The 25,390-nt window shown below is 40.4% G+C and overlaps 1 pseudogene; it reads right to left on the reverse strand.

Moving 5' to 3' along the window:
• The window catches only part of LOC123814348, a 43,680-nt pseudogene extending 32,969 nt beyond the window's left edge, over positions 1 to 10,711 (reverse strand).
• Between the last annotated feature and the right edge of the window lie 14,679 nt (positions 10,712 to 25,390).

Genomic DNA, 25,390 nt, shown 5'->3' on the forward strand with positions numbered 1-25,390 from the left:
TTTAATCAAAATATTTCTCCATCTTAGGAAATATTGCACAATTGCAATAAGAAATTGTGACTGAAACTTGGCCACAATGGTTGAAATACAATAAGGAGGGGTAAGGACTGTAGCAAACTGGATACACATATTCCATCCAAATATGGTGCAGGCACTCACAACCAGCCTATTGGTAATTTGATGCCTGGTAGTGTGGGCCCAGTGTTGCCATGCCTTTGAATTTATAAAGGGGTCATTTTAATCAGAAATCTCCCTGTCTTTATGTATTTGCTGAAATTTTAAAAAGCACACATACACAGTTTGGAGCTAGGTGCCTAGTTTATAACTTTCCAGGGCATGGGATTATAGGAGAATGTTCTGGAGGAATTACAAGGCAGCAGGTACACTGGAGACATGATACCCATCAGGAATGCTTGAGTCTCCTCAAATCCAGAGCAGAGCATGTGCAGCCTTTCCATGATGTCTTCATATTCAAGGAGGAAGGGACTGCTGCTCTGATTTGTGTTGGGAACAACTAGCTTACTCTTTCATCCCAATTATGTTTATTGAATGCCTACAGTGTGTTAGACTGTGTTCTAGAATTTGGGCTTGAACCAGGGAACAGAACAAGCCAGTCTGCTGGCTCACAGAACTTAAGTTATAGTGGCAGGAGGTGAAAAGTAACTCTATGTCTTCATTTATAAGAGTCGTAGTAAATCCTGCAAGATGGATGGGAAAACAGTAAACATATCAATAAATATATATACATGGTATATGTACTATGGAGAAAAATAAGGTGGAAAGCAGGGCCAGAAAGTGGTGGTGGTTGAGAGATGGCAGAGGAGAGGGTGGCACTCTGTCCTGGGAAGGAGAAAAACACATGCATTTGCACATCATCAAGCCCAGAAAGTACAACAGTACCCTCTCAGCTAGGGACATAAAGTTTACCAACTCCTTACTATTTGCTAAGCACTGTGCTACCATCTTTGCATATATGAACCCATTTCACCTGTACAGCCACCCTATGAGGCCTTTTAGCAGATGAGACAATAGGGGCACAGAAAGGCTGAGTCCCCCGTTCCTACCACGGGGTGCCTAAGGGACACAGCTGGGAAAAGGGGCTTTACACAAGCAGCCTGGACCCAGTCTTTTGTTCAGAGCTCCACTCTTTTCTGTTTGCTTGTTCAGGGTGGTGGAGGAGATGAAGACTTCCTTTAAAAGAGGAAGACTCCCCTAAGGAAACTAACCCCATTGTTTGACAACTTCAGCTCCGTTTCTCAGCTCTTGTCCAGCCCTGCCCCCATCAACATGAAAGGGAGATTTCTAAAGGGACATAGCTTCAAAAATCCAAAATGCAAATGAAGAATAAAGCATCAAGCTATTTCCATTATATTACATTTTGGACTTTATTTTCCCCCAACTTACTCTATACCCATTAAAATTCTACTCTGATTCTTTCTGTTGTTAGTGAGAGAGTGAAGGAATTGGAACTTCTCAAGAACTGGACAACCCATGGACATGAAATAAGGCAGGGGGGGATTGCTGAAGGGAAGCGGGTAACAGACAGAAGGGCAAAAGGGGAAAATTGGGACAAGTGTAATAGCATAATGAATAAAATATATTTTAAAAAATAAATGGGCAACCCAGGCATGCACCCTTACTGGGAATCAAACTGGCAAACCTTTGTTTTGCAAGCCCATGCTCAATCCACTGAGTTACACCAGCCAGGGCCCAAGTAGTATTTAAAATGTTTTCTCAGAGGAAGATGGCAATGAAGTAGAAGGGAGCATATTACACTTTCCCCTACACACAGGAGAAAAACCTAGCCAATCTATGTAGGAACACAGCAAACAGCCAACAGTACCCCAGCATATATGAAAATAAGAGACCAAAAATTGTAGCAGATACTAAAAAACCAGACGGTAAGGAAAGTGCTTCAGGACAATAAGGTCCCAGGGACCAGCACGAGGACCAGGGCAGCTACAGCCCCAGGCCCAGCACCTGCTGCCGGGTTTGCCACAGAGTCCTTGTATAACAGGGAGCAGCCAAAAGGGGGGCCCCAAATAGGGATCTGGAATGGGGTCCAGAACTCAGGGTGTCCAGGAAATATTAGGATGTCCTCACCCCTTCCCCTCACAGGTGTGAGTTGGGGGAAGGGACACATGGAGCAGGAACATGCAGGGCTGTTTTGTACAGCAACAGCTTTGCTACTAACCTCTGGCCTGATCATTTAACATATCTATAGCCTTTAACTGGTTTCATAGATATGCTAAACAGCCATGGCCCTGCTTTGAGCCAGGGAGGAGGGTGAGACTTCCACCCAAGACATTACTAGCAAGCAACTCCCCGTGGTTACAGCGCCTGCATGAGAGCTTGGAGATGATTGCCTCCACGCCATGGGGCCATGCCTGCCCAGGCCCATTATGGCAGCCCAGTAAAGCTGGAAGGATATGGAAGTGCTGGCAAGTGTAGCCAACTGTGTGAGGAGTTGGAAATGGGGCTGCAGAGGAAGACTGGCACAAGGATTTAAAACCAAGACACGGCAGCCATTGGGAGAGCCACGCACTTCTGGCAGAGGGCAGACCCCCTCAGCCATGTGAGGGAGAATGACTATGTGACTTTAGCAGAGAACAGCCACTCAGCTTTGGCAGAGTGGTGACCACCCCCCACCCCCACAGCTTTGCCAAGAAGAACCATGTGGTTTTGGCAAGAGTGGGGACCCCTGCAGCTTTGGTAGAAGAGGACCATGCAGCTTTGGGGTGCTCCCTTTGGCCATGTGGCCTGGGGAGCAGGAGAGACTTTGCCTGGAAGAAGGGTGAAAGAACTCTTGCCAGTAGACCATCAGAAGGTGTCACATGATTTTGGATTAATTGGAGATCCTGCCTAGACAGTGATACAGCTGATGGTGTCAGGAGCCTGAATCACAGACGTTTGCTCCTTTTCCTGAGATACGGTACCCCAAATTAGGGCAGAGGGAGAAGGAAGGACTATGTGCATCTGTGGGTGTCCTAAAGCACTTTGATATCTTAATGAAGACATTAGGTCACTACTTTAAGTCAGTATAGCTTCAAATAAACATTTCCTTTCCTTTTTACAAATCTCTGGCATTGAGAGACATCTTTCTTCTGGTGGTGGACAATGCAAACCTAGTGGGGGATCCTTTTGGTAATAGTATATTGTCACCCACCTTGGCCCTGTTCTGTAACACTTGGGAGAGATCTGCGTCAACTGCTCCCTCCCCGACCAAACAAGGTTTAAGCAGCACCGGGAGAGACCTGGTTGCTTAAAGTTGCAAAGAGGGAAATAAGGACTAAGTGGCAAACACAGAGGGGCTATGAGCACCTGCAGAGTCTGTGGGCACTGGCTCAGAAGAGTAGAGTTGCATAGTGACAGGCCCTGGCCCTGATAGTCACCTGTCTGGCTGGAGAATTGGGCTGTGTGAGAGGCCCGGCCACTGTACAGAGCGGCAGGCTTGAGTAGGAGGAATTTCTCAAAAAAACAAAGTGAAAAGAAAGACACTGTTTGAGGAATTGTCCTGCAGCAATCACTCAGGCCTACTCCCCACCCAGCCGGGCAGTGATCCCAAGGTTGCATGGAAGGTCATGTCCGGCCCCATAGCACTGGGAAGGGTGCCACACCCCAGCCCGCAGGACCCAGGCACCCTGGCCAAGCATGTAAGCCAGTACCCCAGGCCACAGTGGAGACTCCGGGGAAAGAGAGTTCTAAGAAAGACTTGGTGAGAGGTGTCAAGCTAGCTCTAAGGAGAATGCAGTCAAGACTGACTAAGTGCAGATCAGGAAGGGAGAAAAGCTGTACCAATCATCCCTCAGCCTGTCTCAGCCAGCAAGACCACAAAACCCAGTTTGGCCAATTTGAAACCAACAAGAAGTTTGGAGTTTGTTTTTTTTTATTTTTAAGTAGCCTTTTTTAAATTTTAATTATTGTTTTGTCTTTCAATTCCTTTTTCCACTCTTTCCCTCTTTCTTGTTTTATTTCCTCTTCCTTTCATTCCAATTTTATCTCCTCTTCCTCTCTTCTGACTTTTTTTAAATACCCACAAGTGAGACAAAATAAATAAATAAATAAACAGGAAGAATGAAAAGACCAGAATTGGACTCCCAGAGGGGGTCATTCCAAAAGCTAACACAGTGAAACAAATTTCATTTTGCTATTACAGAGAACCTACAAGTTATTGCATATTTATATTATTATTTTTTTCATTACTCTTACATTTTTTAATAGCATTTTTGTATTCCTCTTTCTTTTTTTATTAATATTATTTTTTTAATCATTGTTCAAATACAGTTTTCTCCTTTTTACTCCCAATCCAGTCCCCCCTCCCACCCTCCCTACTTCCCTCCCATTACCACCCTCCCCTTAGTCTATGACCATGTGTCCTTTAAGTTTCTTCCTGTGAACCCTTCCCACTGTCCCCTGAAATTCCCTCTTCTCTCCCCTCCAGTCACCATCAGCCTGTCCTCTATTTTAGTGTCTTTGGTTATATTTTGCTTGTTCCTTTGTTTTGTTATTTAGGTTCCTGTTAAAGGTGAGATCATATGGTATTTGTCTTTCACTGCCTGGCTTGTTTCGCTTAGCATAATGTTTTCCAGCTCCATCCACGCTGTTGCAAAGGGTAGGAGCTCCTTCTTTCTTTCTGCTTCATAGAATTCCATCGTGTAAATGTACCATAGTTTTTTGATCCATTCATTTACTGATGGGCATCTTGGTTGCTTCCAGCATCTAGCTATTGTAAATTGTGCTGCTATGAACATTGGGATGCATAGGTTCTTTTGAATTGGTGTTTTAGTATTCTTAGGATAGAGTCCCAGCAGTGGAACTGCAGGGTCAAAAGGCAGATCCATTTTCAGTTTTCTGAGGAAGTTCCATACTGCTTTCCATAGTGGTTGTACCAGTCTGCAGTCCCACCAGCAGTGTACTAGGGTCCCCTTTTCTCCACAACCTCTCCAACACTTGTTGTTTGTTGCTTTGTTTATGATGGCCATTCTGACTGGTGTGAAGTGGTATCTCATTGTGGTTTTAATTTGCATCTGTCTGATAGCTAGCGATATTGAACATCGTTTCATGTGTCTTTGGATTTTCTGTATGTCCTCCTTAGAGAAGTGTCTGTTCAAGTCCTTTGCCCACTTTTTAATTGGATTCCTTGTCTTCTCAGAGTGCAGTCGTGTAAGTTCTCTATATATTTTGGAGATTAAACCCTTGTCTGAGGTATCATTGGCAAATATGTTTTCCCATACAGTTGGTTCTCTTTTAATTTTGATACTGTTTTCTTTAGCTGTGCAGAAGCTTTTAATTTTGATGAGGTCCCATTTGTTTATTATTTCCTTTATATCCCTTGCTCTAGGGGACACGTCAATAAAAAAGTTTCTTCGTGAAATATCTGAGATTTTCCTGCCTATGTTATCCTCTAGGACTTTAATGGTGTCATGTTTTATATTTAAGTCTTTTATCCACCTTGAATTTATTTTTGTATATGGTGTAAGTTGGTGCTCAAGTTTCATATTTTTGCACGTGGCTGTCCAGTTCTCCCAACACCATTTGTTGAAGAGGCTATTTTTATTTCATTTTATGTTGCTGCCTCCTTTGTCAAATATTAATTGACCATAGGGACTTCGGCTTATTTCTGGGCTCTCTGTTCTGTTCCATTGGTCTATGTGCCTGTTTTTATGCCAGTACCAGGCTGTTTTGACAACAGTGGCCTTGTAGTATAGTTTAGTGTCGGGTATTGTGATCCCTCCTACTTTACTCTTCTTTCTCAAAATTGCAGCAGCTATTCGGGGTTGTTTATAATTCCATATAAATTTTTGAAGTGTTCTATGTCTGTGAAATATGCCATTGGTACTTTAATAGGAATTGCATTGAATGTGTAAATTGCTTTGGGTAGTATGGACATTTTGATGATATTAATTCTTCCAATCCATGAACATGGTATATGTTTCCATTTGTTTGTGTCTCCCTTGATTTCTTTCTTCAGTGTTGTGTAGTTTTCTGAATGCAGGTCTTTTACCTCTTTGGTTAGGTTTATTCCTAGATATTTTATTTTTCTTTTTGCTATTTCAAATGGGATTTTTTCCTTGATCTCTGCTTCTGCTGTTTCATTGTTGGTGTACAGAAATACCTTTGACTTCTGGATATTGACATTGTATCCCGCTGTTTTGCCAAATTCATTTATTAGGTCAAGCAGTTTTTTGGTAGAGCCTATAGGATTTTCTATGTATACTATCATGTCATCTGCAAACAGTGACAGTTTTGTTTCCTCCTTTCCGATTTGAATGCCTTTTATTTCTTTTTCCTGTCTGATTGCTGTGGCTAAAACTTCCAGTACTATATTGAATAGAAGTGGTGAAAGTGGACAGCCTTGTCTTCTTCCTGATCTTAATGGAAAAGGTTTTAATTTTTGCCCATTGAGAATGATGTTGGCTGAAGGTCTCTCATATATGGCCTTTATGATGTTGAGGAATACTCCCTCTATTCCCGCTTTGCCGGGTGTTTTTATCATGAATGGGTGCTGTACCTTATCAAATGCTTTTTATGCATAAATTGATATGATCATGTGGTTTTTGTCTTTGCTTTTGTTAATGTGATGTATTACATTTACTGACTTGCGAATATTGAACCATCCTTGCATCCCTGGAATGAATCCCACTTGGTCATGGTGTATAATCTTTTTAATGTATTGTTGGATGCGGTTTGCCAGTATTTTGTTGAGGATTTTAGAGTCAATGTTCATCAGTGATATTAGCCCGCAGTTTTCTTTCTTTGTTGTGTCTTTACCTGGCTTTGGAATTAGGATGATGTTGGCCTCATAAAACGAGTTTGATTATTCCAAAAATCCATCTTTTTGGATTTTTTGGAATAGTCTGTGAAGGATAGGGGTTAGCTCTTCCTTAAATGCTTTGTAGAATTCTCCTGTGAAACCATCTGGTCCAGGGCTTTTGTGTGCTGGGAGTTTTTTGATTGCTGCTTCAATTTCTTTTTGTTGTTATTGGTCTGTTCAGACTTTCTGCTTCTTTTTTCATTGAGTTTTGGAAGATTATATTTTTCTAGAAAGTTGTCCATTTCATCTAGGTTTTCAAATTTCTTGGCATACAGCTCTTTGTAGTAATTTCTTACAATCCTTTGTATTTCTGTAGTATCTGTTGTAATCTCTCCTCTTGCATTTCTGATCGTGTTTATTTGGGTCTTCTCTCTTTTTTTCTTGATGAGTCTGCTTAAAGGCTTGTCGATTTTCTTTATCTTTTCAAAGAACCAGCTCTTGGATTCATTGATCCTTAGAATTGTGCTTTTAGTCTCTATGTCATTTAATTCTGCTCTGATCTTGGTTATTTCCTTCCTTCTGCTTGCTCTGGGCTGCCTTTGTTGTTGTTCCTCGAGTTCTTGTAGACGTAGGGTTAGGTTGTTTGTTTGGAATGTTTCCAACCTTTTTATGTGGGCCTGTATCACTATGAACTTCCCTCTCAGGCCTGCCTTGGCTGTGTCCCATAAGTTTTGGGTTGTTGTGAGTTCGTTTTCATTTGTTTCCAGAAACCTTTTGATTTCTTCCCTAATATCATTCTTGACCCATTCATTGTTTAGTAGCATGCTATTTAATCACCATGATTTTGAGTGTTTTTGGTTTTTTTCCTTGGGGTTGGTTTCTAGCTTAAGTCCCTTGGGGTCTGAGAAAATGCTTGGTATGATTTCAATTTTCTTGAAATTCTTGAGGCTTGTTTTGTGTCCTATCATGTGGTCTATCTTTGAGAATGTTCCATGTACATTTGAAAAGAATGTGTATTTAGCTTTTTTTTTTATGGAGGGCTCTGTATATATCAGTAAAGTCCATTTCATCAAGGGTATTGTTCAATGCCATAATATCTTTGTTGATATTTTGTTTGGAAGATCTGTCCATTTTTGATAGTGGGGTGTTAAAATCTCCCATTATAATTGTGTTGCTGTCCATATCTTTCTTGAAGTCCTCTAAGATTTTCTTTATGTATTTGGGTGCTCCTATATTGGGTGCATACATATTTACAATATTTATGTCTTCTTGATGGATTCTTTCCTTGAGTATTATGAAGTGACCTTCTGGGTCTCTCTTTATGGACCTTTTTTGGAAGTGTATTTTGTCTGATATGAGTATTCCTACCCCGGCTCTTTTTTTTCCTGTCCATTTGCTTGGAAGATTTGTTTCCAGCCCTTCACTTTCAGCCTGTGTAGGTCTTTTATCCTGAGGTGGGTCTCTTGTAGACAGCAGATATGTGGGTCATTTTTTCTTATCCAATCAGCTATTCTATGTCTTTTGATTGGAGCATTTAATCCATTTACGTTTAAGGTTATTATTGATAGGTACTTATTCATTGTCTTTTATGTATTTGTGCTCCTCTCTTTCTCTCTCTCTTTCTTCTCTCCTCCTTAAAGCAGTTCTTTTAGAATCTCTTGCAGAGCTGGCTTGGTCAAGGTGTATTCTTTTAGACTTCTTTTGTCTGGGAAGCTTCTTATTTGGCCTTCTATCTTGATCGAGAGCCTTGCTAGATATAGTAGCCTTGGTTGCAGACCTCTGGTTCTCATTATCTGGAGTATTTCTTGCCATTCTCTTCTGGCTTGAAGTGTTTCCACTGAGAAGTCAGCTGTTAGCCTTATTGGGGCTCCCTTGTACATTACTTCCTTTTTCTCCCTTGCTGCCTTTAAGATTCTCTCTTTGTCTGGAAATTTTGTCATTTTAATTATGATGTGTCTTGGGGTGGGTCTCTTTGGGTTCCTCTTGATTGGGACTCTGTGTTTCCTGGATTTGTGTGAGTTTTTCTCTCGTCAAATTAGGGAAGTTCTCCTTCATTACTTGTTCAACTAGGTTTTCGATCCCTTGCTCTTCTTCTTCTCCTTCTGGTATCCCTATTATACGGATATTATTACGTTTCATATTGTCTTGCACTTCTCTTAAGCCCTATTCACTCTTTCTGAGCCTCTTTTCCTTTTCTTGTTCTTTCTCGATGCTGTTTTCTACTTTTTCCTCCAGCTCTTCTGCTTCATCAATCCTGCTTTTCATTCCTTCTACTGTGTTCTTCAGTTCAGAAATTGTATTCTTCATTTCCTCTTGACCTTTGTTGAGAGTTTCTATTTCCTTTTTCATGTTTATATAGTTTGCAGTGAGATTGATGTAGTTTCCCTCTAATTTCTGAAAGCTCATTGTGAGTTCATTGAACTTCCTGGTAATCATTGTTTTGAACTCACTATCTGATAGTTGAGTTGCCTCTATCTCATTTAGCATTTTTCCTGAGGCTTCCTCGTTTCCCTTCAGTTGGGGGTTGTTTCTTTGTTTTCTCATTGTTCGTGGGTTTCTTCTTTTTTCTTCTTGTTTGTTAATTTGAACTGTTCTGATTCCCTGTAATTATGTTGTGGACTTCTGTGGTAGAATATTTGTGTGTTTCAGTGGTGCAATCTCCTTCGTGTATCCTGGTGTTCACAGCTTCCCCCTACTCTTTTGTGGGATCAGTTGGAGGAGTAAGGCAAAATGGTTTAAAACAGCAAGACAGTATACTATGATATTTACTTTAGCAGCCAGTAGAGAAGAGATTGGTTATCCTTTGGCTCCTTATAGTGTTAACCGTGATCCTCCACCCCACTATCCACGTTTTAGAAAGCATGGAAAGAAGGTAAGACTCTTATTGGGGACGAGAGGATTGTTAGTTGGATCTAGACAGCTGTGAGGCTGTGGGAGGTCAGCTTCTAAGGTAGGGTTGGACTAAAGATTAGTATATAGGAGTAGTGAGTAAAAGAATAGAGACAACCCCCCACAATAGTATAGTTCAAAAAATTGCAAAGTGGGCTGAGATCAGGTAGGGGTATTGAGAAGCATTTACAATTGTATAGACTAGGTCTTACTAGCAGTAATAGTAAAGTGACAGTCTTGTGGCAGAATCGATGAGGTCTACATAACAAGAATAAAGAGTATAGAACCTTGAGAGGTGTATTAATGGAACACAGATGAAGGATAGTAACTTATTGATATCTTGTGACTGAGATACCAGGGGGAACCTATCAAATGACAGTATAACCAGCCAAGCAAAGAAGATTATACAGAAAGAAAAAGAATACCAAAATGTTATTAAAATTAAAAATGTCAGAAAAGTGAGAAAAAGATAATACAAATTTACAGTAACTTGCAAGATTAAAAAAAAAGGAAAGAAAAGCAGAAGATGTAGTGCAGGAGAGATAAATCTGGAGTGGAAAGAATAATATTAGGTTGAAAGGAAAAGAAACATAAGGGATTGCGAGATAAAAATAATAAGAATTGAAAAAAAAGGTCACATAAAACACAAGATAAAATCAATCAACCAACAACAGCCAGAGAAACCAAACAAAACCAAACAAAACCAAAAAACAAACAAACAAACAAAAAAACCCTCTTGTTGGTTTCTAACTGGCCATACCAGTTTTTCTGATCTTCCTGGATTCAGCTGGCTGAGGCGTCTTTGAAATGATTCTCTCTCTCCCAACCAGATCTCAGCAAGTGTCAGGTATCCTGGGCGCTCCCCGAACACACTGGCGCATGAGAGTCAGTCTTCCCGAGGACTGTGCACGAGCCCAGCCGTTTCCAGCTCCGTGTTCCCCGCTGAACCACACTCCGACCGGGTGTTGGCGCCTTTCCCGGCTCCCCTGGTCGGGCTGTCTGGAAATCTCTGAGCCAACACTGCACGAATGCACCCAGCACCACGTCCTTCCCGGGATCGCAGCGCATGATTCCGGCCTCCCTATGAGGCACGAGCTGAGCACGGCCGGCTCGTACCCTCCACTGAGCTGCACTTCCACAGGGTTAGAGATGCCCCTGGTCCTGTCGGCTAGAGGCTCTCACTTCTCCATGGTCTCTGGGTGGGTGTTCATATTCCCTGGGTGATTTTTTCTCAGTCCAACTGGCCAATCTGTTCCTTCTAGCAACCCGTTCTCCCCTGGAGTTGCTCACCCCCGTATTTGGAGGAGGGAGGGAGCAGCAGCTTCCCTCTCCTGGGAGCCTTGGGGCAGAGCCCGGAGCACCGGGCGGGCCTGTGGTCTGCACACCCCCAGACCCCGCGCTGATCCCTGGGCCCCTTTTGTCCTGTATCAGACTCCTTACCATCTGGTTTTCCAGTGCGTGCAATAATTTCTGATGTCCTGCTTTCAAAAGTGATTCGGCAACCCAGCCCACTTTCTCTGCCTCTCCACTGATCTGCGAGTTTCCCCCCTCTTCACAGGAGCCGAGAAAAACGCTGCCTAGAGTAAAGCCGCCATCTTCAGAAAAACTCTTCTTTCTGTTTAGTCTTCTTTGCTTGGCTGGTTAAATTGTATTATTTGAAAGGTTTCCCCTGTTCTCTCTTTCATAGTGTATTGCTAATTTACTGTCCTTCACTTCAATTGTGCTCATTTAGCACAATAATTAAGGTCTTATAATCCTTATTCTTGTTATCCAGATCACATATATTCTGTCACATGATTGTTGCTCTAATACTATTGTAAACAATAGCTTGTGGAGGATACCAGCCAGGAGTATCCATCTCAGCTGCAGATGTTCATCAAAACATGTTAAAAACATACACAGAGACAACCAGAAGGGCCTGTGGGGGAATAGGAATAGAAGGGCCACTATTCACACAGGGAGCGCCTTGGCCACCCTCTCTCCTGAAGAGCTCCACTTGGCCACCCTCTCTCTGGTGGGGAGAGCGCCTAGTTCCCCCTCTGAAGAGGCTTTTTACTGGCTTCATTTGAATAAGAATTCAGGTAAAAGTTCATTACTCATTGCTAGGAAGTAAGGGTCAAACAATAGATAATGAAGTCTGAGGACCTACTTTGAGTCAGGGTCAAAGAGCTGTAAAACTTGAAAGAACAAACTTACTTCTTCCTTGGACCCTTATCATTCAACTGAGAGCATTCTAAACAAAGCAGGTTTCACAGGATTTTACATATTCTTTCTTAGGCCTGATCACCTGGGGAACCTGCCCTTTTCAGCACAGAGCTGCACCACCCTGTCATTATTTCAGGCTTAGGTGGAGCAAGGGAAGTAAGGCAGCCAAGAGATAAGGAGATTTTCTCCCAGATGATGAGGACTCAAGCTATGTCAAAGCTAAGGGGCAAGGGTCCATCACCGCTTTTTGCTATAGCCCCCCAAGTCCTTCCCTGGGGGCCTCCCACGTAATCATGCCTGTCTTAGATCATTCTCCCCTTGGGGAATCTTACCCATCATTGGCTAACCAACCAAGCACTGAATTGGCAGGGGTTACAGCTTCTGATACCAGGCAGGGCAGTTCCCAACAATAGGTGTTTCATACCATTGTAAATACTTCACAAGACACCTCCCAGATCATAGCCCAATTCACAGTTTCCTGAACTCTATTACTGTAGTGGCTAACTCTATTCTCTTACATACTATACCTATTTACTATCCTTAACTCTCACCTTACCTCAGAATCTGATCTCCCACAACCTCACTGCTTTCAGATCCAAATAAAAACTATTACCTCTGCAACAAGAGTTTTATCTTCTTTCCACCCTTTCTAAAAAGTGGCTAGTTGGGTGGAATATCACAGTTAACACTATACATAGCCAAAGGATCTCCTATCCTTTCTCTACCAGCTAATACTATAAATATCATAAAATACTGTCTTGCTGTCTTAAACCATTTTGCCTTCCCTCTCTAACTGATCACAAAAAAAAAAAAAAAAAAAAAACAGTAGGTGGAAGCACTGAACACCAGGATACTGGAAGAGGAAACCCAACAACAAAGGAACCACCAAGAGATAACAACAGAAGAAGGTTGAGGAGGGAGTGAAGGCCACACTAACCTCAATCCAGGACCTATCTGGAAATACAACTAAATAGTGGAGAAACTACCCAGTACAAACAACTGAATGAGAGCAAGAGAGGATCCTCAACACCTTGTACACATGGAAGAACAATCTTCAACACAACCTGCCCTCACCAGCACAACAAAATACAAGAGGTGGTGGACACAGTGACCCTCAGTTAACCTCTCAGTTACCCTCAGATGGGTGGGAAGGACCCATCAAAGAAAGACCCAACAACCATCACAACCCAAGACAAACACAGAGGTAACTTAAATGACAGTCCAAGACTAGTGAGATCGGGAAATCAAGGAGACTGCACCACTGAATCTCACAGGTATTTTACCACAGAAGTTCACAACATAAACCCAGGGAGTCAGAACAGATCAATTTAAGAAGCTGAGGCTAACAAGAAGAGTCACACAAACAATGAGAAAACAAAGAAACAATCCCCGAATGAAAGGAAAGGAGGAAACCTCAGAAAGAATGCTAAATGAAATCGAGGCAACTCAACTATCAGATATTGAGTTCAAAGCAATGGTTTTTAGGAAGCTCAATGAGCTCACAGTGAATTACCATAAAATACAGGGAAACTACAATGAACTCACTGCAAACTATATCAACATGAAAACGGAAATAAAAACTATCAACAAGCACCAAGAGGAAATGAAGAATACAATTTCTGAACTGAAGAACACAGTAGAAGGAATCAAAAGGAGGATCGATGAAGCAGAAGATCAAATCAGCAAGCTGGAGGACTAAGCAGAGAAAAATACCGAGCAAGGGAAAGAAAAGGAAAAGAGGCTCAGAAAGAATAAAGAGGAATTAAAGGAAATGCAAGACAGTATGAAATGTAATAATATCCGTATAATAGGGATACCAGAAGGAGAAAAGAAAAAGGGATAGAAAACCTATTTGAAGAGGTAATGATGGAAAACTTCCCTAATTTGATGAGAGAAAAAGTCATACAAATCTGGGAAACACAGATAGTCCCAAAAGAGGAACCCAAAAAGGTTCTCTTCAAGGCACATCATAATTAAAATGGCAAAATTCCAAGACAAAGAAAGAATCTTAAAGGCAGCAAGGGAGAAACAGGAAGTAACATACTAGTGATCCCCAATAAGGTTAGCAGCTCACTTCTGAATGGAAACCCTCCAAGTCAAAAGAGAATGGCAAAAGATATTACAAATAATGAGAACCAGAAGCCCACAACCAAGGCTACTTTACCAAGCAAGGCTCTCAATCAAGATGGAAGGCCAAATAAGGAGCTTCCCAGACAAAAGAAGTCTAAAAGAATACACCTCCACAAAACCAGTTCTGCAAGAGATGCTAAAGGGACTGCTTTAAGCAAAAAAAAGGAAAAAAGAGAGAGGAGAGAGAGAGAAAGAGACAGAGAGCGAGCAAGAGAGAGAGAGAGAGAGAGAGAGGGAGAGAGGAACATAGGTATGAAAATGGCAATGAATAAATACCTACCTAGAATAACCTTAAACAGAAATGCATTAAATGCTCCAATCAAAAGACATACAATAGCTGAATGGATAAGAAAGCATGACCTACACATATTCTGCATACAAGAGATCCACCTCAGGATAAAAGACCTACACAGACTGAAAGTGAAAGGCTGGAAACAAGTTTTCCAAACAAACAGACAGGAAAAAAAGCCAGGGTAGCAATACTCATATCACACAAAATAGACTTCAAAAAAAGGGCCATAAAGAGAGACCCAGAAGATCACTTCATAATGCTCAAGGGAAGAATCCACCAAGAAGATGTAAACATTGTAAATGTGTATGCACCGAACATAGGAGCACCCAAATACATAAAGAAAATGTTGGAGGACTTCAAGAAAGATATTGACAGCAACACAATTATAGTAGGGAATTTTAACACCCTACTGTCAAAAATGGACAGCTCTTCCAAACAAAATATTAACTAAGATATGGTGGCATATATATATATATATATAGGCTTTTATCCCAAAGAGGCTAAATACGCATTATTTTCAAAAGCGCATGGGGCATTATCAAAGATAGATCACATAATAGGACACAAAAGAAGCATCAACAAATTCAACAAAATTAAAATCATACCAAGCATTTTCTCTGACCTCAAGAGACTAAAACTAGAAACCAACCCCAAGGGGAAAAACTCAAAACATTCAAAATCATGGAGATTGAACAGCATGCTATTAAACAATGAATGGGTCAAGAATGAAATTAGGGAAGAAATAAAAAAGTTTCTGGAAGCAAACAAAAATGAACTCACAACAACCCAAAACTTATGGGACACAGTGAAAGGAGTCCTGAGAGGGAAGTGCATAGTAATTAACGTCTACCAAAAAAACAGAAATCTTTCAAACAACCTAAACCTAAGCCTACAAGAACTCGAGGAACAACAACAAAGACAGCACAGATCAAGCAGAAGGAAGGAAATAACCAAGAACAGAGGAGAATTAAATGACATAGAGACTAAAAGCACAGTTCTAAGGATCAATTAATCCAGGAGCTGATTCTTTGAAAAAATACACAAAATCAAAGAGCCGTTAAGCAGACTCATCAAAAAAAAAAAGAGAGAGAGAGAGAGAAGGCCCAAATAAACACAATCAGAAATGAAAGACGAGAGATTAAAACTGCCACCACAGAAATACAAAGGATTATAACAAATTATTATGAACAATTATATGCCAAGAAATTTGAAAACCTAGGTGAAATGGACAAATTTCTAGAAAAATATAATCTTCCAAAACTCAGTGAAGAAGAAGCAGAAAGCCTGAACAGACCAATAACAGTAGATGGAATTGAAGCAATAATCAAAACACTCCCAACTCACAAAATCCCTGGACTCAATGATTTCACAGGAGAATTCTACAAAGCATTTAAGGTGGATCCAACCCCTATCCTTCACAGATTATTCCAAAAACTCCAAAATGATGGAAGACTCTCAAACTCTTTTTATGAATCCAACATCATCCTAATCCCAAAACCAGGTAAAGACACAACAAAGAAAGAAAACTGCAGGCCAATATCGCTGATGAACATAGATGCTAAAATCCTCAACACAATATTGGTAGACTGCATTCAACAATACATTAAAAAGATCATTCACCATGACCAAGTGGGATTCACCCCAGGAATGCAAGGAGGGTTCAACATTCCCAAACCAGTAAATGTAATACACCACATAAACAAAAACAAAGACAAAAAACACATGATCATATTAATAGATGCAGAAAAAACATTTCATAAGGTACAACACCCACTTATGATAAAAACACTCAGCAAAGTAGGAAGAGAGGGAGCATTCCTCAAAATAATAAAGGCCATATATGAAAGACCTACAGCCAACATCAGGCTCAATGGGCAAAAACTATAATATTTTCCACTAAGATCAGGAACAAGACAAGGGTGTCCATATTCACCACCTCTATTCAATATAGAATTGGAAGTTTTAGACACAGCGATCAGAAAAGAAAAGGCATCCAAATTAGAAAGGGGAAAAGAAAACTGTCATTATTTGCAGATGACATGATAGTGTACATAGAAAATCCTATAGACTCTGCCAAAAAAACTGCTCGACCTAATAAATGAATTTGGCAGAACAGCGGGATACAAAGTCAATATCCAGAAATCAAAGGCATTTTGTATTCCAACAATGAAACAGCAGAAGCAGAAATCAAGGAAAAATTCCCATTCAATATAGGAAAAAGAAAAATAAAATACCTAGAAATAAAGCCAATCAAGGAGGTAAAAGACCTGTATTGAGAAAACTACACAACACTAAAGAAAGAAATCAAGGAAGACACAAACAAATGGAAACATATACTGTGTTCATGGTTTGAAAGAATTAACATCATCTAAATATCCATACTACCCAAAGCAATTTACAGATTCAATGCAATACCTATTGAAGTACTAATGGCATATTTCACAGACATGGAACACAAGTTTCAAAAATTTATATGGAACCATAAAATACTCCGAATAGCTGCTGCAATTTTGAGAAAGAAGACCAAAGTAGGAGGGATCACAGTACCTGATACCAAACTATATTACAAGGCCACTGTAATCAAAACTGCCTGGTACTGGCATAAAAACAGGCACATAGACCAATGGAACAGAACAGAGAGCCCAGAAATAAGCCCAAGTCCCTATGGTCAATTAATATTTGACAAAAGGGCAGCAACATAAAATCAAGTAACAATAGCCTCTTCAACAAATGGTGTTGGGCGATCTGCACAGCTATGTGCAAATAATAAAACTGGAGCACCAACTTACACCATACACAAAAATAAATTCAAGGTGGATAAAAGATTCAAATATAATCCGTGACACCATTAAAGTCCTAGAGGATAACATAGGCAGGAAAATCTCAGATATTACATGAAGCAACATTTTCACTGATCTGTCCCCTGGATCAAGGGACATAAAGGAAAGTATAAACAAATGGGATCTCATCAAAATAAAAAGCTTCTGCACAGCTAAAGAAAACAGTATTAAAATAAAAAGAGACCAACTGTATGGGGAAACATATTTGCCAATGATACCTCAGACAAGGGTTTAATCTCCAAAATATATAAAGAACTTACAGGACTCCACTCTAAGAAGACTAGCAACCCAATTTAAAAATGGGAAAAGGACTTGAACAGACACTTCTCCAAGGAGGACATATAGAGGATCCAGAGACACATGAAAAGATACTCAGTATTGCTAGCTATCAGAGAGATGCAAATTAAAAATCACAGTGAGATACCACCTCACACCAGTCAGAATAACTATCATAAACAAAGCAACAAACAACAAGTGTTGGAAAGGTTGTAGAGAAAAGGGGAACTTAGTGCACTATTGGTGGGACTGCAGACTGGTACAACCACTATGGAAAGCAGGATGGAACTTCCTCAGAAAACTGAAAATGAATCTGCCTTTTGACCCAGCAATTTTACTGCTAGGATTATATCCTAAGAACACTGAAACTCCAATCCAAAAGAACCTATGCACCCCAATGTTCATAGCAGCACAATTTACAATAGCTAATTGTTGGAAGCAACATAGGTGCCCATCAGTAAATGAATGGGTCAAAAAACTCTGGTACATTTACACAATGGAATTCTATGCAGCAGAAAGAAGGAGCTCCTACCCTTTGCAACAGCTTGGATGGAACTGGAAAGCATTATGCTAAGCGAAATAAGCCAGGCAGTATAAGACAAATACCATATGATCTCACCTTTAACAGGAACCTAAACAACAAAACAAAGAAACAAGCAAAATATAACCAAAGACACTGAAATAGAGAACAAGCTGACAGTGACCAGAAGGGAGAGGGGAGGGAATTTCAGGGGAAAAGGGAAGGGTTTGCAGGAACAAATATAAAGGACACATGGACAAAAACTAGGGAGAGGGGGATGGGGAGGACTGGGTGGGTGTGCTGGCATGGTAGTAAAGACAGAAAACTGTACTGGAACAACAATTAAAATTTTTTAAAAATTATTGAAAACAAGGTATACAAATTCCAAGCATATGGCATTTTGTGTTGGATTCTCATCCTTGTTACCTTGCTTATATTTTCTAGGTTGCACAGCTTTTGGTGTGCCCATCTCTTGACATATAACCTAGTTCCTAACAGGTACTCAATAAATTTTAAGTTAAGTGGTGAACCTCTAGTTCTATTATTTGTTTATTAATGTACTTAAGTCAATGTTTTCAAAATTCTTAGAGCTCCTCATACCAAAGTCATTCTCTCAGTATGAAGTCATGCTTTTTATAAGACCCAGACTGTGGAATGGTGTTGCAATCAACAGAATTTATCTGTACAGCAAAAAGCAGAATGAACTTTTATTCACTTTGTTCAAAAACCCAAATTAACATCTTCTTGCTTTTGCATTCATTGTAGAATATTTAATTTAGGCTTGAGTTGGGAGTTTTTAAGATTTTAAAAAAATCATTTGTTGAACTAAGAGCTTCACTATTCCTGTGAAGTCCATCATTTCCCGGTATTAGATACAGCTTTCCATTTAATTAATTTTAATACATTAATTTATTATTATATTTTCCTCTAATCTTATCAAGCCAATGTGGATTTTGCTTTTAATAAAGTACAGGGTAAGCTACTTAAAGTGGACTAATTGGGCAATGCCTGACTTGTCTATCTGATCAGAACAGACATTTAGAAGGTGGGGTTGGGGGAGGACAGACAGTAGAAGAGAAGAAATCCCATGCTCAGATCCACAAGGCAGAGGCAGCAAAGTGAAGAGGACTCCAAGAGCAAGTTCAGAAAATTGATTTTCTTTATATTTTAAGCAGCAGCCCCAGCTAATTGTGTGCATGTGTGTTTGTGTGTGAGAGAGGAATTATTCAAAGTTTTTGAAAGTGAATTTTAATTTATTATGCTCTCTTATGTACAATTCTTCCTACAGCTCTGTCCCTCAGCAAAACTGCTCATGTGACCATGACCAAAAGTGAGTACCCACACTTTCATCTGGGTTCTTGTATCTAGATGTCTATTCTCTATCCTGTAGGCCAACTACAGACCTGTTTGTAAACACCTTCCATTTCAGGTGAACATCCACCTTGACTGTAAAGTAGCATGCTGGACACTGGTATCTTAAGTATAGTTGTCACTTTATTAGAAGTTAATCTGTATTGAAGTCAACCTGCACCACCTCCAAATCCTCTATCCCAGGTTGAACCGGTCCCAGACCAGTCACTCTGGAAACCATAAAGGTTCTTCTTCAAATTGATTCTATGCTCAATTACATGTGTAGGATGTAGTGGTCAGGAGTGCCAATTCCAGCACAAGGCTGCTTGAGTTTGAATCCTGAATTAATTATTGACTAGTCCTATGACCTTGGGAACACACAGTTTTTCCACTTTTAAAATGAGTGTGTAATAACACCCATTTCATAGGGCTCTTAGAAGATTAAGTGAGTTTGTGTATAAAAGGTTTAGTGTGACTGGCACGTGGTGAGTGTTGTGTTAGTTAGTATTTATTATTTGTCAGACTCTTCTGGCTGCAAGTGACAGAAACTCTGTTTAAACTGTCTTAAACAATAAGGGTGCATTGACTCAATGAACTTAAACTACAACAAAACAACTGGATCCAAATATGAGAATTATTTCTTCAGATTTTGACATTTATCTCTCTGTCTCTGTCCATGTTCCTGCCTCTTTCCCACCTGCTCTCTCTTCTGCCTTTCTCTTTATTGACTTTTCCTTAGCCAAGCTGCCTGTCTGTGCACTCCCACCTCCCAAAATGATCATAGGCTTCCAGCATTAACTCCAATGGAAAAGAGAGGTTCTCCTTTCCTATTGCCTGGACAGAACTTCCAGGACTGGGTTTCAGTGGATGGGCTTGCATTACATGGCCATCCTTAGAATCTTCACTCTGAGGATTATGGTCCTCAAGCTCCACCTGCACTTCATGTCACTGTTATCCACATAAACAAGGAGGTGAAGGCTCCTTGGGCTGAAGGTATGGGGTGGTGACTCTCCAGGTATGGGTTTGTTTCCAAATGCAGAGAGACAGGATGCTGGGCTGGAAAATCATAAGTACCTACCACATGTGCTGGAATTATTTTCCTGCATGTACCTAGTGTCCCACTCCCTTGGTTTCTGGGGTGATAAGCAATAATGAGATAATTTCACCACAGGGACAAGCTGTAGTTTTTCCAAGTGCTTTCTATTATGGAATATGTGATTGACCTCCATAAATGACTTTATTTCAACTATACACATACTTCTCTAAAACCTGACTGCTCACACAATATCTATCCCCACCCTTTCCTATTCTCTTAAAGCAATTTAGCCTAAAAGTCAATGCACTGGCCAGTGGTGGCTGCTGCTTTAGGGATATAGCCACCTCTTCTCTCTTGCCACCCCTTAGGAGACCCTCCCCACTGTGACTGTCCTGCAACTCCTACCCATCTGTGAAGATCTTCATTGTTATCTTCTTTCACCTGCTCAGAGACATTGCTACAGCCACCTACACCACGACTGCAGAGAAGTGATTTAACATAGGTAATTTTAACAAATACAACTGACTCCCAAGGAGACCCTCCAATTTTATCCACACATGCACTGTGTTGCTTGCTAGAATCCTAGCAATTAGAGGAGGGTCACAGAAGTGATGAAAACATGACATTGAATTGCAGGCATAATGTTAGAGAGGAGAGGGCAAAAGCTGGGACAACTTCAGGAAGAGAAAGTGGAACAAAATGGGGAACATGCCTGAGGGTCATTTGTAAACTAAGCCATTGGAGGCCACCAGGTGAGCACCTCTGATAGCTCTATTATTCAATCTTCTAATGGGAGGAGTGGGAACTTTCCACTGCAACATCAGCCTGCATGCTTCCTTTTGGGTAAAAGCCCCCCAAATAACCCCATTACAGACCACCACATTTTCAGTGGTCCAGGATGCTCAGAACTTTGTACAACTAGTAAAAGGGGGAATTAGGGGAACTGGTAATGAAGAAACCCCCACCTATAACATGAGTATGTACTCTCATCAAATTGAAGGTATAATCCTATTTTTAACATGTCAGTCAGTTAATTTGGGCCCATCTCTATGAGTTCATAATCCCTAAACATGTATTGATAGCCATCAAGTTTCCTGTGTTCATTATGTGTCATATATAGCTCCTATGTGAACATTTGTGACCGTAATGTGACTCCAGGAAGGGTGGTCAAGCATAGAGTGCTGTCACTGCACATTCATCACAGCTTTCATACTGCATAGAAAAAATGAGTACTCCCTCACTAAGGACATAACCATTGAAACATGAACTAAATGGTAATGTGTTAAGATCCTCTAGATGTTTGTTTAGAAAAAAATGAAGCAAAGGCAAATACATTTATAAACAGCAAGAGAAATGTCAATCAAATAGAAGCCCTAGGAAATGGGACAGTAACTCAGTTCGAGATTTGCAACCCTCCATGGGCTTGAGCCACATGACTGAAAGCTAAGTTGAGACTAAGTTAGATAAATTATGATGTCCACAGTCTACTGAAAATTGTAGTATCATGTTTTATCCTCTTGTTTAGCACACTTCTGCTAAACTGGCAGCACACCTATGGGGTGGGGCTGGGGGGACTTTGACCTGCAGTGGGAAAGAGTTCTGCATTGGATTCTGTCATTAACATAAAACTTGTGTAATGCCTTCCAGATGGTAGCCTGTGTGATATTTCTTTATATAATAAATGTGTGCCAGATATATTCTAAACAATGTTCTAGTTCTAAGGGATTCAGAAGGGAATGAGTGGGGGTGGGACAAAGAGTATAGAAGATACAAACAGAAATAAAATATTAGATAAGTGATAAGAATTTTGAAAATAGGATGAGTAAAGGCAAGTAGCTGATAGCTGCCCAATATTGTGTTGTTAGGAAGGACCCATTTGAATTATCTGAAGTCCAAATGGGCCACAGCGTGACAATGAACAAAGATTATTTCAGACAAAGGGAACAGTTAAAGAAAAGTGAGTGTTCATTCATTCAGAGGTTCATTCCAGAAATACTTATGTGCCAGGCTTTGTCTCAGGCATTAAAATTCAAACATAAACCAAACAAAGATATGGACTTTATAGCACCTACACTGTAGAGGTGGAGTTGGACATTAAGCCATAGACATAATAAATAAGCCATATTTCCTGTTAGAGATTGGTAACTATTATAAAAATACCACATGGTGGGGAGATAGAGAGAGCAAATGGCAGGGAGTGCTGAGAGCACCAGGACCAATTATATTAAGTAAGGCAGTCAAGGTAGACCTCATGGAGAAGAAGTTTCAAATAAATGATGAGCCAAAGAGTCCTGTAGGAAACTGAGAAGCAGGAGAGAAATAGCCATTGCAACAGCCCTTTGTCAGGGGGCAGCCTAGCATGTTGGAAGGCCAGTGTGCCTGGAACAAAATGGAAAGAAGAAGGCCAGAAAGTTAATGGTGGATCATATCATGTAGGTTCTTGTAACCAAAGGAAGAATTTTAATGTTACTTGGAGTGAAACTGGAGCCATTGAAAAATTTTGAGAGCAGGAATTGCTTGTTTTTACAGGACCTCTCTGTCACTAAGAGTCAAGAGTTAGGAGGCTGCTGTGTAACCCAGTCAGGAGGTGATTGTTGCTTGGACCAAAACTGTAGAGGTGGTGGGACATGGCTCGATTCTGGGCATGTTTTGGAGGTACAGCCAACAGAACTTCCTTTGGGGTTGACTATGAAATGCATGAGAAAGGAGGGTCAAGGATTACTGGCTGACAGAGTAGAATGGTGTTACCATCAACTAAGAAGTCTGAGGGTAGAACAACTTGATTGGTGGAGGTGTTGGTTAAGAGGAGAGTCTGGCATTTCATGTCATGGGAGTGGGTGATATGGAAATAACATCAGGACAAGGGCTAAATTATGGGGAGAAGGAGAGAAACCATAAAGGAGTCTAGAAAGAGCAGTGAATTCAATAAAAAGAAAATCAAGAAAATATGGTGTCCCAGATGCCAAATGGAGAAATGTAGCAGGGGAGGTAGTGACCAGCTGTATCAAATGCTGCCGATAGGATAAGGAGGACAACTACAGGTTGACCTTGGAGTTTAACAAGATGCTTTTGAGCAATTTTGGTGAGGTAGCAAAAGAAGGTACTGGATTGAAAGTAGTTTTTAAAAATAATGATAAGAGAATCAAAGAGAGAAAATATAGTTCTGTCTTTAAGAAGCTTTGACAGAAGGAGAAGCACAGTAGCAGGTAGGGCAAGTGTGGTCAAGAGAAGAATTTTTTTAATTTTTTAAAATTGTATTTATTTATTTTTAGAGAGAGAAAGGAGGGAGAAAGAGAGAAACATCAATGTGCAGTTGCTGGGGGCTGTGGCCTGCAACCCAGGCATGTGCCCTGACTGGGGATCGAACCTGCAACACTTTGGTTAGCAGCCCGCACTCAATCCACTGAGCTACGCCAGCCAGGGCAAGAGAAGGATTTTTTATTTTGTTTTGTTTTGCTTTGTTTTGTGACAAGACATAGCTGAACAGCAGCCATTCTCAGACAGTAGCCATTTCCAGATAAGCAGTTATCTCAAGGTCATACGCTAACCCCCGCTTTCTGCTTCTGTATGCCCGCTTTCAGTAGCTGCACTCCTTCCCCCTCCTCCTTCTGCCTTTGTGACAAGAATATAAGCAGCCCCAGCCTGAGCTCGGGGCCCAGAATTTGGAATGTCTCCTCTGGGTCCGTATGCATGAATAAAATTCCACTTCGCAAACCCCGAAGCTGTTTGAGTTGTCTTTTCTGTAACAGTTTATCATGGGAGAAATAACAGCATGTATTTGCATGTGGATGAGACTTATCCAGTAAAGAGGGATAGGTGACGATGTAGAAGACAGAGGGAGTATTGCTGGAGCAATGTCCTTGAGCAGGCAAGAAGGGTTGGAGCTAGTACACTGGTGAAAGGGCAGCTTTGAATGGGAACATTAATTGATAACAGGCAAGCAGACAAACAAAGTACATGGGTTCAGGGGCTGGCAGGTGGGTGTGTGGGTTAACAGGGATCTGTCAATATCTCTTCTTATTGCTTCTTAGTAGGAAGAGAGACAGTGGGAGTGAGATATTGCAGTTTAGAAGAGTGTGTGGGTTTAGAAGGTATGACAGTGGCAGTATGTGTGGACAGTGTTTCCCCATTATAGCCTCCCAGCAGGAATGGACCACCTGAGTCTCCTAGTTTCCTAGAAGGCAGTGTGCTGGAACATAGCCCTCAATAAGAAAGAGCATCAGGGAATAGCAGGGCTTTAGGTCAGGCAGAGTTTGTAAACCTGGGTAAAGAGTTTAGAATTTATTCCAAATGAACTCTTACAAAAATGATTTAAACATTGCACCTCTATATTCTACTTCTAACAAAAGAAGTTAAAAATACATAACCTTTCATGTCTAAAATTCTTGATGCTGTGCAAAAGTGAGAATTAATTCTTAAGTGTTCATTAAACTAAGAGCTCAGATATTCTGATTATTGTTTGTTGAAAAGCAAAATTTGCCATCTATACATTTTCCCTTTTTATTCTTTAAATAGCTTTCAGCTTTGTTGCATGGTTTCAACTCTAAAACTTTTCATGAAGAAAGTAAATAAGACTCAATAATTCATCATATAATTCTTGAGTAGAGATTTTTATCCTGGCACTGTGAACTTATTTTCAGCATTTTTTAATAATTTGCAAAAATATGAAGGGTAAACGATTAAATATAAACTTACTAAAATTGGATAGGCAAGTCTGAAACCAGAAATAAATATTCCTTGGATTTCTAGATTGATATCAAGGCTGGGATTCCTCTTCTGCAGGCATTGTTTTTCACTTCCTGTTTCTTATATTTTTTTCAGGTAAAGCCCCTATTGTCTTCCTATGAGGTTGCTGCTCACAGCATTATTTGTATTCAATAACAGAAGAATCATAAGCATCCTATCTATCCAAAAATCTTAGAATCATAAAATAAGTTATCCATGTTAAGGAAAATATACAGCTATTTAAAACTTCTCATTTTGAAGACTACTTAACAGGTGGTGGCTTGGTGGTGCACGTGGTATAAATGAAGAATATACTAGAATAAAATGTTTACTATAACCTCAATTTTAAGTGAATGTGTTTTTAAATTTATAA

This window comes from Phyllostomus hastatus, unplaced genomic scaffold (genome assembly GCF_019186645.2).
Source record: "Phyllostomus hastatus isolate PE091 unplaced genomic scaffold, TTU_PhHast_1.1 phas_contig_16, whole genome shotgun sequence".
Taxonomy (NCBI): domain Eukaryota; kingdom Metazoa; phylum Chordata; class Mammalia; order Chiroptera; family Phyllostomidae; genus Phyllostomus; species Phyllostomus hastatus.